The 12,888-nt window shown below is 40.1% G+C and overlaps 1 protein-coding gene across 1 annotated transcript in view; it reads left to right on the plus strand.

The window, feature by feature from the left end:
- Positions 1 to 12,888, plus strand: part of LOC100929018 (connector enhancer of kinase suppressor of ras 2) — a 274,574-nt gene that overhangs the window by 207,262 nt on the left and 54,424 nt on the right. The window lies entirely within an intron of this gene.

A 12,888-nucleotide genomic window follows, 5' to 3' on the forward strand; every position in this document is an offset into this window, starting at 1 on the left:
GGAGCTAATACCATGACACCATGTGACCTGTCAAGATTGCTGCTGTAGTAGTTTCAATTTAATCTGCATAAAGATACTCTTTGGGGGTATTTCTAGGAGTAAGCAATTTAAACTGTTCCTATTCATGACTTAAAGCTCCATTTCTCTATTAGTCATATTGCGCCAAGTAAAAAATTTAGGATAAATTGATATGTCCTAAAGACATTTAATGAGAGGCATTTGTCAACATTGGTGTAATTTAAAAACCTGATTGGGTTGGTTTGCCATGATTAAAACTGACAGTTGCCAGGTTGGGTGGGTTTTAAACAACAGTTTGAGCATTTTAAAAACTAGCTCACTACCTGGCTTTGTATTTGATTTTTTTACTGTCCTAACTATCCACAAAAAAATAATGAAAACCTCTTACTTGAACTGGCTGGGGAAAAAAAAAGGCAAATTCTCTTAGCAGAATATTTCCATCTCTAACCTAATATCCTGGGATATCTGCTCTTCAACAGTGCCCTTCAAATGATTTGTTGATCTTCTAATACCCGCTTCTTTGAATTAAGAACATATACAAAAGATATTGAAATAAGATAGAAACATTTGTTAGGTTACCAGGAGTGAAATCAGTCTCCAGATGTCTTAGCTCCTTTCATGGGCTTTTTAATGACTTAAGTCACAGACATAGACTTTGATCATTACCACCACCACCCCAACCAAAGGCTTTCAGGTAATCAGGCAATGGATCTAAAAGACATGATTCTGCTCTCCTTTCCTTGCTCATATCTCAGAAGAACAGCAGAAAATGTCCCAATGGACTAATCAGGAGTAATCACAAAGATTTCATGAATTTCAATAGGAAGTAAGAGCAGGTCAAATTAGAAATCAGAAACCCAAACCACAAATAGTCTAAGGAACAACTGGTTAGACATCCAAATAAGTGGGAAAACCTGAGCATTTATAAGCATTTATAAAGTGCTTACTATGTGTCAAGTACTATGCAAATGTACAGAATAAAGCACTCAATCCTCATCTTTCTTGATCTCTCTGCAGCATTTGATACTGTGGATCACTCTCTCTCCTCCATGAGTTTTTATGACTCCTCTCTCTCATCCATCACTTATCTTTGGCTGGATCTTCCTCTTTGTCTTGCCTACCAACTGTGGGTGTCCCTCATAGTTCCATCGCATATATTTTTCTCTTATCACTCTTTATTATTTCGCTTGATAATCTCATTAGCTCCCATATGTTCAATTTTCATCTCTGTGCACATGATTCTTAGACTTATTAATCTAGCTCTGACCTGTCTTGTTTTCTACAGCCCCCAAAGTCCAACGATATCCCCTTCTTTCCCTCACACAGCTTCTAGTCAAGATCAGGCCCTCACCACCCCTCCCAAGAATTATTGCAATAACCATCGAATTGGCTTCTCTTTTTCGAGGCTCTCTCTTCTCCAGTTCATCCTTCACTTCCACTCCTGATTTTTCTTTTCCTCGTCAGGTCCTTCACTTTCTTCTCTTCTTCCTTTTCTAATCCAATCCTTCCCTTCCTTTTTAACATTTTCTCTTCCTTCGGCTGGGACCTTCTTTCCGTTCCTCCAACTACTTTTACAACCTTCACACATTTCCTTTCCCTGCATCCAATCCTTCGTTTCCCTTTCACAGTTCCAAAACCCTTTATTAATTAATGCTTCCGTTCAAATAGGAAGGGCTTTTGACACAGCATGCTGAACAATTGGAAAGATGGCTAAAGACAGAAAATGGGCTCAGAAGGCAGCAAAATTTTGTTTAGATAGAAGGAGGAACATTGACCATTATGGTATTTTAAAAATACCAAAAAGACTGCTGAGAAAAGGATCTTTTCCATCTCAGGACTTCTTCAGTAAGATAACCGTTTCTCCTGAATGGTGCACACAGTTATGCCTCATAGCAAAGGCATAATCCAAATGTTTTCATATGAACTTTTCCACCTGCTTTACTTTGCCCCCTAGGATTTATTTTTGTTGCTTTGTCTGCAGAACAACCAAAAACGGAAAATTGGAGACATTCAGTTCACTATCTGTAGGTTTCCAGGTATCTGCATGGTCAACATTATGGAGGCAGAATATCTCAGATTTTAACTGAATTTGAAAAGTTTTCATCTAGATGTTTCATATTGTATAAACAACACACCTGACATTTCCTGCATGTCTCCTCCATACTGGGCATTATGCTAGGTGTTGAGGCCACAGGCAAGAAAAAAGGAAGTGGCTGTTGTAAAGATTTTCACAAACTTTTTCTTGTCATACTAGAAGTCAGTGATCGTCCTTAGAATGAGCTCTAGCAACTCTAGAAAGAATATGTGAAAATGAACATAGGAAATGAAAAACGATGATGTAAAAAGCATAAGGAAGCACATCGGTTCTGTCTTTCTGAAAGCAGAAGACCACCCCCAAAGCAAATAGTTTTCAGAATCAAAAAGTATAAAATAGCTGAGCAAATAACATTAAGCACAGAAAATGTAAGAGAGCCAAGCAGAAAGTCAGAGGTTCTATGGCTTTCTTCTAATTAACTGAAAAGAGAAAAGAAATAATAGTCCTTTTGAAAAGAAAACAAGGGCTTTGTTTCAGAAATTGAAATCGGTGGTAGAGAGGAGCAACTCTTGGATTAAGCAATTTCTGTTACCTCCAAGTCACAAACTGAGTAGAAAACCTTTGAGAAATCTTATCTGCAGCATGTTATTCTTGGAGTTCTTTTAACAGCCCTTAGAGAGTCAGTCAACAAGCATCAATTAGGCATCTGCTAAGATGCTAAGTTCTTGGAATACAAAGAAAGGTGGGGAAAGGTCCCTGCTCTCAAGGAGCTCACATTCTAAAGCAGAGGCAGAAATCTTGCAAATAGCTATGTACATACTAGACAGAGACTGTATCAATGGAATGGAATCCTAATGAGCAAGGATCAGGAGGGGGAATGGGCTGGGGATAAGGGATAGGAAAGACACTGTAGAAGAAAAGATTGAGCTGAGTCTTGAAGGACGCAAAAGAAGCTAGGAGTCACAGCTGGCAAGGGAGAGCATTCCAGGTATGAAAAGATGAGGAATACAAATATATGGAAGCAGGAGATGGAATATTATGTGTGAGGAAAAGCAAGCGACTAGAATGCACAAAAGGGGTGAACTAGAAAGGTTGGAAAGGTCTTTAAATGCCATACAGAAGATTTAAGTTTTGATGCTAGAGATAATTTGAAGCCATTGGAGTTCACTGAGGCCAAAGAAGGGACTGTGCCATGTTTAAACCTCTGTTTTAGAGAGGGAAGACTTTGGAAGCCAGTGGAGAGTGGAGCAGGGTGGGGAGAAACTTGAGTCAGGGGGGCCAAAAAGAAGCATATTACACTAGTCCAAGAGACAGGTGGTGAGGTCCTTACAAAGGTGGTGGCCATGTGAGTAAAGAAAAGGGGCCATATATAAGAGAGATATTGTGAAGATAAAAATAACAAAATTGGACAACAGTCTGGATATGCAATGAGAGTGTAATGTCAAGAATGACATTCAGATTGTGAGTCAGGATGACTGGGAGGATGATGGTGCCCTGAACTGTAATGGGAGAGATAGGAAGTGGGGAAGATTTGTGGGAAAAGATGTGTTCTGGTTTAAACATGTCAAAGCTGGGGTGCCTAGGGGATGTCTTAGGGATGGATTAAAAAAAAATCTAGGAATCATCTGTATAGAGGAAAGTTGAACCCATAATAGTAACTGATGAGATCTCCCAAGTGAGATCTAATAGAAAAAAGAGAAGAGGGCTCAGGACAGATTCTGGAGGAATACTCACTGTTAATGAGCATATCCTATGATAAGATCCAGCAGAGAAGGAATCCAAAGGTAGGAGGAAATCAGGAGAGCACAGTGTCACCAAAAAAAAAAAAAAAAAAAAAAAAAAACAACCTAGAGAGGAGAGAGCATCCAGGAGAAGAGGCTGATCACCAGGGTCCAGAGTTGCAGAGGGCCATGAAGAATGGGGTCCAAGAAAATACCATTTTTTAGATTTGTGAATTAAGTAATTATGGGTAACTTTGAAGAGGGCAGTTGAATTATTAAGGCAGAAGCCAGTTTAGAGAGAGCGTAGAAAGGAAGAGGCTAGGAAATGGAGATACCTCATGTAGATAGCTTTCTCAAGAAGGGGATGGGAAGTACAGAATGAAAGCTCTGGGGGATAATTGGACTAACTAAGGATAATTTGAGGATGATGGAAATATGTGTGTGTTTGTAGGCGGCAGTGAAAAAGCCAGTAGATGGGGAGAGATTTAAGATGAGAGAGCGTTAAGGATGACAGAGAGGGCAAACTGGTGGCAAGATGAGAGGATATGGGATCAAAGGTACATGTCCAAGGGTTTGGAAAAGAAGGAGATAATGAGGGAAGATATTTAAGCTGATGTAAAAAGAAAGGAAAAAGGAGCTTTTGGTGAATGGTTTCCATTTTTTCCATGAAATATGAGGCAAGGTTCTCAGCTAAGGGGTAGGGTAAGGAAAGGGAGGGCTGAGGACAGATGAAAATGTTTGGGAGAGTCACTCTGATTAAAGGATGATGAATCAATTAGGAAAGTGTAAAAAGGCTGCCTTGCTGCAATGAGAGATCAGTTGAAATTATGTATCATAAATGCATAGTGGCCCCAATCAAGACAGTTTCATAATTATTTTCCATTCAGCTGCACATGAATAGGAGCAAGTTATCCAAGATGATAGGAATGGTCCAAGGTTAACTTTTGATGAGGTGCTATTGTCTATAGGACAAGGGGACTAGGGCTGAGAGTATAAAGGATACTGTCGGGTTTAATTTAAGAGGATCTTATAGGTATTAATTTAACAGAGAAGGAAACTGAGATGGAGAGAAGTTGAGTTTCTTGCCCATGATCACATTGCTAGTAAATATTCAAGGAAGGATTCAGACCCAGATCTCCTTGCTCTGAGTGCTGTACATTTTTTTCATGTGGTCATAACACTTCTAAGCTATGTATGCATTGATGTACAGACATACTTATAAGTATCATCATGTATGCATACACATCTTCTCTTTAATGCCATGCTGTTCAGTCATCAGTTTGATATAGGATTTAATAAAAATGAATAAAAATAGGGCCAGGCAAAGGTTGTTTTTCCCCCCCCAAAACAAGGCATCCAGTATGTGCCACCTTGGACAGTGATAGAGCTCCCCCTCACTGACAGTCTCCAAACAGAGGTTTTCTAACCATATGTTGGGCACGCCGGCCAGCCAATTCTTGTTCAGATGCCACTTAGTTTAAATGGGCTCCGAGTTTTCTTCCAACTCTGATTCTTTGTTCATGAAGCTTAAGGATGGACAATCTAATTCTCTACAGTTTTATTTAGAATCGACATTTTTTAAAATTTGTAGACATAGTGCCCTCCACTGAACAAAAGCATCACTTGATTACTCCTGGTCTTGGTCATGTGGGTCCAACCAGAACAAACTTTGTCTTTCTTTCTGTATGGCAGTCCATCAGATACTTAAACCCTCGTTCCTGTCCCAAAGTCCTCAACTGTTAAATTGAAGTAGTTACATCAAGTCTAAGTTCCCATTTATCATTCAATACATAGATGTATGCATACATTTACGTACACAGACTCATATATGTATATATGTATGTGTGTATATATGTTTCTAGGAGACATGATTTTCTGGAAATAAACAGATAACCATCATATTTGTCTCTAAAGCAAACCTAAAGGACTTGATGCAATATTACCTGTTTAAATTCAAGATGAGAAAAAAATGGACATATATTTAAAGTCGTCAATAGGCAGACCGTTCAGCTTAGAAGTACAATAAAGAAAGTAAAGTAAAGACATTGTGCATTCATTATTAGGAAAAGATATGAGATGAGACTGTTGGATTTGCATATGATCACCTTGAGAAGACATGTGAGATACTTGAAATCGATTTTAAAAATACTTATTGGTGGAACACTCATTTTCAGGAAATCTCAGTAGACATCCCAGGTGGCCTCATGTCCCTCATCAACATAGTTATAATAGAAGTTCCAAGGCTTCAGGGTTGGGTGGAAAGAAGACCAGCTGTGAAGCTGAAGGACATGGCTCTGCTGGTCTCTATTTCTGGCCTTTGGGCACTTCACTTGGCTCTCTGGCCCTTAGTTTTTCAATCTTTAAAAGGGGAGGTTTGGACTAGATGATTCAATGTCCCTTTCAGGTTTAAGGAGGACCCCAGGGGCTTAGTTAGTGTGCTTTTGGGGTCAATTTAGGCATGGCATCATTTGATTCTTCACTCCTATTTCTGTAGTTTTGCCCATCAGATAGACAGAGAGGAGTGCTCTTGTCCATGTGGTATAGGGAAGGGGCAGGCTGATCCTTCCATTTACCAAAGGAAGTTCTTTGTACTCGCAGGCCTAGCCTCCCTGGTGTAAGAAGTAGTTTGCTGGATTGTCAAAGGAATCAGCAATCTTATGAATCACATGCCCAGTAGTCCACCCTAAAGCCTATGTGTGCTGCTCAAAAACTGCCCCACGCCCTGTAAGCTTTGCAGTTTTCTAAGCCAGTTTCTGCCATCTAGTGGGCTTCGTCAGATTGCAATGCTGGACTATTCCACTGTTTTTCTTTCCTACCCTATTAGGTCTGTGGACTAAATTTGCAGGATTTAAAGATAGAAGGTGCCTTGCTGGTCGGTTCCAATACTATCATTTTGGAAGTGAGAAAATGGACATCAAGAGACACAGATACTAGCTGAATCAGGATCTGATTCCATGTCACTCAATTCCAGTCCTCCACTCTTTGGACTATACTTTCCTACCTACGTCTCTTTCCTTTCAAGTAATCAGCAAACATCAGTTTTGACCAGTTAATACCATATCCCATTTTTACTTTGGTGTGTGGCTAGCTGCGCATTTCCATCCTTTCTAATCAGCAACTCCCCTTCTTGGGGACATCTTGACCTATTTGACAACTCTCAAAAACCAAAAACAGTAGCCATCTGACACAATGTAATCATTACAAGATGATTACTTAACATTAAGCAAAAAATAGAGAACAGTATCTCTAGAAGCTATATTCTTATAACATGTTCTTTAGCCAAGACTTTGTAGCTAAGGATACTTGACCTTAAACTATTTGTCACATGTGTGTAGCTCTATATGTGTGTGCGTGTACACATATATACACACATGTGCATATATGTGCATACATACATACCTTTTCAGAATGCACTGGAAATATGGGATACTTTGCCCTTGTGGCTTCCCATGTGGAATGATGGGTTATAATAGGAAAGAAAACAACTAAGAAACGTGTCAGTGCTATGACCTCAAGATCCATGGACTTCAAACCCTGTATGAGGACAAATGCTGGGGCTTTAAAGCTTTCAATCAGCCTATTTTTCCTGTCAATCTTCCAGCACTGTGTTGCATTTATGTGGCATGATGTGCTTTTTCAGACCCAGAATAGTTCTTCCCATATGGATGTAAGTGCTCCTTTGAGAAGTTTCTTCTTAGCTGAGGACAAGAGTTCTTAACCTGATTTTATTCATGGACTCCCTCAGAACTGTGTTGTAAAATGCAGAAAATTAGAAAGTATATTATAATGTATTTATCAAAATAATAATAATAAATCTCATGGATTCTAGGTTATGAACCCTAGCTAGAGGTAACGAGTTCCATGTACTGGATAGTAAAGAAGCTTATTGGCACCTTTAGCTGGGCCAAATCCCAGAAGTGTGTGGCTCTTTCTCCAAGATCAGTTGTGATGATCCATGTCTCAATATTTTCTCTTTAACCAGGAAAGTCTTGACTTGATGCCACATCTGTCTTCTCATTGAGAGGGTCAGCGGTCAGTTTTGTCATAATCTCCACCCCCTCATCCAAACACACATATATACCCCTTCATCTGAGGTGTTGGAAATACATCAGACAATTTATGTGATAGGTGGTACCTCATCTACTTTCTTCTATGCACTGGAAAATCCATCTCCCCAAGAGATGATTTCTCTTATCCTCTTAGAGAGCATCTTTAATATCCTTGTCTCTTTATACCAAGAGTCCCCTATGGGGCTCTGTGTCCATCATTGTGCATCAGCATTGCAGTTCTTATTTAGAAATGATGCAGATTTTAGCTTCCACTATAAACAATCCAATTGATGCAAATATCTAAGCACACCTTCATTCAATAATTATTTTAAAGCAATTGTTCTCACCAATTAAAACAAAATAAGGCTACATTAGAAAATTCTGCTGTTCTGTCATCACCCCATCACCCCAAAATCAAACCCTCAATGGATTCCTGCAATACTAGGACATGATATGCTTTTTCAGACCCAGAATAGTGCCAGAGGCACCACTTGCATACAGACACTCCAGAAAAGTTACCCTAGGCTCAAGGTACTCTCTGGATCCATATTTACCTAAAACCATTAGCTCACAAGCCTCTACTTATGTATTGCATTTTCCTAGTCAACCAGATGACATAGTTTGAAATAAAGGCCTTTAATGAAATAACAGTGAGAAATATAGTGATGGAAGATTTCCTCATAAATGTAGGCTACACCCTTCCAACAAGTCACGTGGGACTTCCCACTTGGTGGGAAGAATGGACACTATGAACTTTGTATGAGGAGAAAACACAGAATACATGTGACCAGGGCAAATACAGGCAAGAACAACTTCGAACCTCAGTTCTAAAGTGACATTATCCTTCAGCTTTCACTGGGCCTACTCGCCACTCTGTTGCTTTCTCCAGTGGGTACTTTTCCTTCTTGATTTCACATGTAGTCATGTCTCTGAAATTCCCCATCTTTTTCTCTGGACCTTACTTGTTTCTTTTTCTTCCTGCCTCTCACTACCTACTAGGCTACTCTCAGTGCAACCACTTGGTTCACAGCTAAAACCATTAGCTGAAATGCTCCCTCTTCCCCATCTGAAAAGCAGACTTTGCCATCTCTCCTTTAAGGAAATTGTTCTAAGCAGATCTTCTCTCTTAAAGTAGAATGGTTCTATCAGCTCCCAAACCCTTAACTTCCAAAGCTGAGGTTGTTTAATATTAGCTGGCTAATAAGTCAATACACATTTACAAAGTACCTGTTAGGTGCCAGGTACTACACTAAACTCTGAGGATAGCAAGAAAGATATGTGACCATCATCATCCCTGCCCTGGAGAAGTCACAGCCTAGCACTGAATTTGTCTTCCAAACTTCTTCCATTCATTAGCAGTACCTACACCCTTGTTCCAAATTTCTGGCAGATTGAGGGTTAGAAAGTCTTTAGAACTCTCATCGGAGGTCTGTTTGCCAAAGTGCATCCACTCCACCCCGCCAAAAGAAGAATCATTTCAGATGCTGCCTTTTCTATAAACTGCAAAAGGCTGTATGAGCCTGATGCAAAGTCATTTTTCTCAAATCCTCCAGAGCTTTTGGGTTTCACATGTAAATGAAGTAAAAGAGACAAAAACAACCAAGAACCGGGTGATGCAGTCCGCCTCAATCCTTGGTCCCCCTTCCTTCCTTGATCATGTGTGTGAGCAAAAACAAGACTCTCGAGCCTTGAGCTTCTCTCCGTGGTCGGCTCTCCAATGCTGGATATATAAATCCCGAGCCTCATTCTCACACATGGTTCTTTAGAAAATCCATAGTGCTAACGTCAAATAAGCTGAAGTCTCTGGAGCATTAAGCTTATTACACTTCCCTTTTTCATTGGAAAAAGCTACCTAAATTGTCTTAAGTTACAGGAGGAGTCTTAACTTTCTACTTTCCACTCAGGAATAAGTACCTATTTCTGGCGAGAGGTCATTCTTCATAAACACCAGGTAGTTGGAGCTATTCTTTGTCATTTGTATCATACCACTGATTACAGTGTCTCAAGAAGAAAAATCCCTTGCTGGTCTTATGTACTGTAGTGTTTTAGGACATTGGAAATGAGTGGATGTGAAAAAGTGACAGTTTTCCTAAGGGTAGCTGCTGAGACACTGAAGGAGGGGGTGCTCACAATGAATGTGCTTTTACAAATGAATAAAAATCTAAGTCTTTAATGTAAAATACTGAAACATTAGCATTTGATGAAATAAACAAGTATATACTTGAAAGGGTTATTTTTTTAGTTTCAGCAACAGCAAAAGTAAACAGGTTTAAATCAAGAATAGTGAGTGTTGTGTTTCTAATGGCTAGCTTAGAACCATTATGGCATGGAATAGATGAGGAGAAAATTGCAGAGTAGTAAAGGTTAGCTGATGTAGATGAAGCAAAAGCCATTTTCCCCAAAGTTGGTAAATTATGGGAGAGAATGTTTATGTGCTGAACAAGCACCCTGGAAGCTGGTTTATTTAAGATAATATTGCCTAATTGTGCATTAGCACAGAAGATGGCCTTTTGGATGGGGGCAAACTGCAAAAGTATTTATATAATGAGATTGTTTTGCACTATACTTTTTCCTGATCCTCAGGGGCTTGAATCTTTTTCAGTGTTAGCTCGTATTAGGTTACAAAACCAGAACTGTTCAATGGAGAAACAGGATAGTAGGCCGGTGAATGATTCTCCCCAAAACATTCACAAGTATATATCTTGTCCTTCCTGGTAATGGTAAGTTATTTTCTTGGAGAAAGTCAACTAGCCTCTCATCTGACCTAGGTAGGTCAAGAACCAATGTCAACTCATTTTTCTGTACCCAAAATACTAGTTTTAATCATGAAAATCCATAATGGAGGACGTGACATTTTCTTCCGTGAACAGCAGCCATAGAATCAAAAAGGACAGTCTTTGATTTCCTGAAAGGTTAAATATGGAATTATAGTAACTTGGGATGCTTTCCTTTAGATAAGCAATAAAGGCAGTTTGAATATCTTCCCATCATTTCATTACAAAAGCAGACTAAAATATTCTAACAGATGCTCACCAAGGAGTTGGGCTGGTAACTCATTCTAAAACTGCAAAAATGGCAGCTCAGCTACATAAGCTTCACAGAATGAAGCCTTCTGAGTGAGGATGTGGATGTGTCCTAGAGATAACCACTTTGACTGCTGGGGTGACAAGAGCGTCCCGATGGAGGAAAAGGCAGCCTCTAAAACAAACCTCGCCTGGGAGCCTTATCTATCTGAAGAGGGTTGCAATACAGCCAGAGGGATGTAGGAGGGGGAGACCATGAGGCAGAACACCTGATAGAATCTGAAATAATCATTGATCTATCATAGGGCTTTCCTTTTCTTTACTGGGAAGACATGATTAAAACTCTGTGTAGTCCTTAAATTAGAGATTGATGGCTGTTTTATCTAAAATGGGACTGAATACTACTGGGATAAGGAAGATTCAGAGTCTGAAAATACAGATTCAAGAAGGATTTACAGAGGATTTCAGAGTTGGAAGGATCCTTTGAGGCCATTAGGTCCAACTTCAAGCCTACCACTAGGTCCCTTTACAGTGTTCCTGATGAGTGGTCATCTAGCCTTTCCTTGAAAATAGCTCTAATTCTTTGGAAGTTCTTCCTTATGTGAACTGTAAATTTCCCTCTGCATCTTCTACCTGCCACTTCTAATTTTATTCTCTAAGGCTAACTAATGAGAATAAGTCTAATACCCTGACAGCCCTTCAGATGGTTGGAGTTAACTGTAACATGTGCCATAGAAGTTCTCCTCCCCTAGTGCAAAAAAAAAAAAAAAAAAAAAAAAAAAGACTGAGAGTGTTATTCTGAAGTTAGGGCCCCTCTCTAGGCAGTCACCAAGCAGCACAACTACTTCCCATGGCCCTCACTAATATTCCCTCGGCATTCTGACAGCATCTGCTTGTCCACATCATCTTTCCTTGGAGCATCAGCAGCTGCTTCTTTGGCAAAGAGGGCTCCATTTCGGGAGGGGCCCCATCCCTGTTATGTAGCACCAAAAGTTTAGTGGTTGGTTCTTTTTTCCCCCTCTGGATGACATTCTAACATGGTCCAACCTCTTAACACATCAGAATTGCCCTATACTTCTTCCCATTCTTCCTGTTCCTTCCCACTTCATTACAGCCTTCCTTCTGTTTTATTTTAAGGAATACTTGATACTTCCTGATAGCCTGGAAAGTAGAGACATTCCTCAGTCGTCACTTGACCATGGTGGCCCTGACTGAAATGTTCTCTTCAAGTCATTGTGCGCAGCACATAGAAGACACTAAATCAGCACTTGTGAAATGGAATCAAATTTCTGTTAGAAGTGAGATCTAAGGCCTTCACTGTTCTTACTAAAGAATGGCAGAACTGTTTGTGGGTGCTGGCAGCTTTGGAATTGTTTGCCTTGCCCAGTGAGCACTTGCACAATCACAGCTCCCCTTTGTCTGATAGATCTCTTACTTTGTCTTACAAGCTAGTCATCTTGCCTTAAGACCTTCTTCTTTTCCGAAAGTCTTTTCCCTCCTGGAGAGGGGAGAGCCTGGCTGTGGAAGGCCAGTTAGGAGACTACTGTAATAAGTTAGTTGAGAGGTGTCAAAGATCAGGAACAGGGTGGTAACTATGTGCACAGAAAGAGAGGGGTCTATATTCCCATTAATCACACTGCCCTTCTCTTCTGGCATTTGCATTTATGTTAGTACCATTCACTCAATTGGTTAGGCTGGACTCAAGAGTAATATTTTCTTAAGTTATATACATCATTTTCTTCTCTCCACATCTCTTTCTTCATCTTCCACATGCTCTCTACATGGACAGGGGAAATATGGGAGCAGAGCATTTGGGAGGAAAACCCTCCACATCTGACAGGTCTGAGGGTTCCTCCCTTCTTGGGAATGAGCTAGTCACGGTGCTGGGTGACAGTGATGAGCACTAATGTAGGCTCACCAAAACTGTCAGGGCCCAGGTAGTTTCCACTGAGGAAACATGAGAAAGAGGCTAGGCCCCTTTCCTAGGGTAGCTTTTGCAGAGAACAGCTCTACAGAACCCCACCACCACCACCACCACTGAC

This window comes from Sarcophilus harrisii, chromosome X (assembly GCF_902635505.1).
Source record: "Sarcophilus harrisii chromosome X, mSarHar1.11, whole genome shotgun sequence".
In the NCBI taxonomy this organism is placed as follows: domain Eukaryota; kingdom Metazoa; phylum Chordata; class Mammalia; order Dasyuromorphia; family Dasyuridae; genus Sarcophilus; species Sarcophilus harrisii.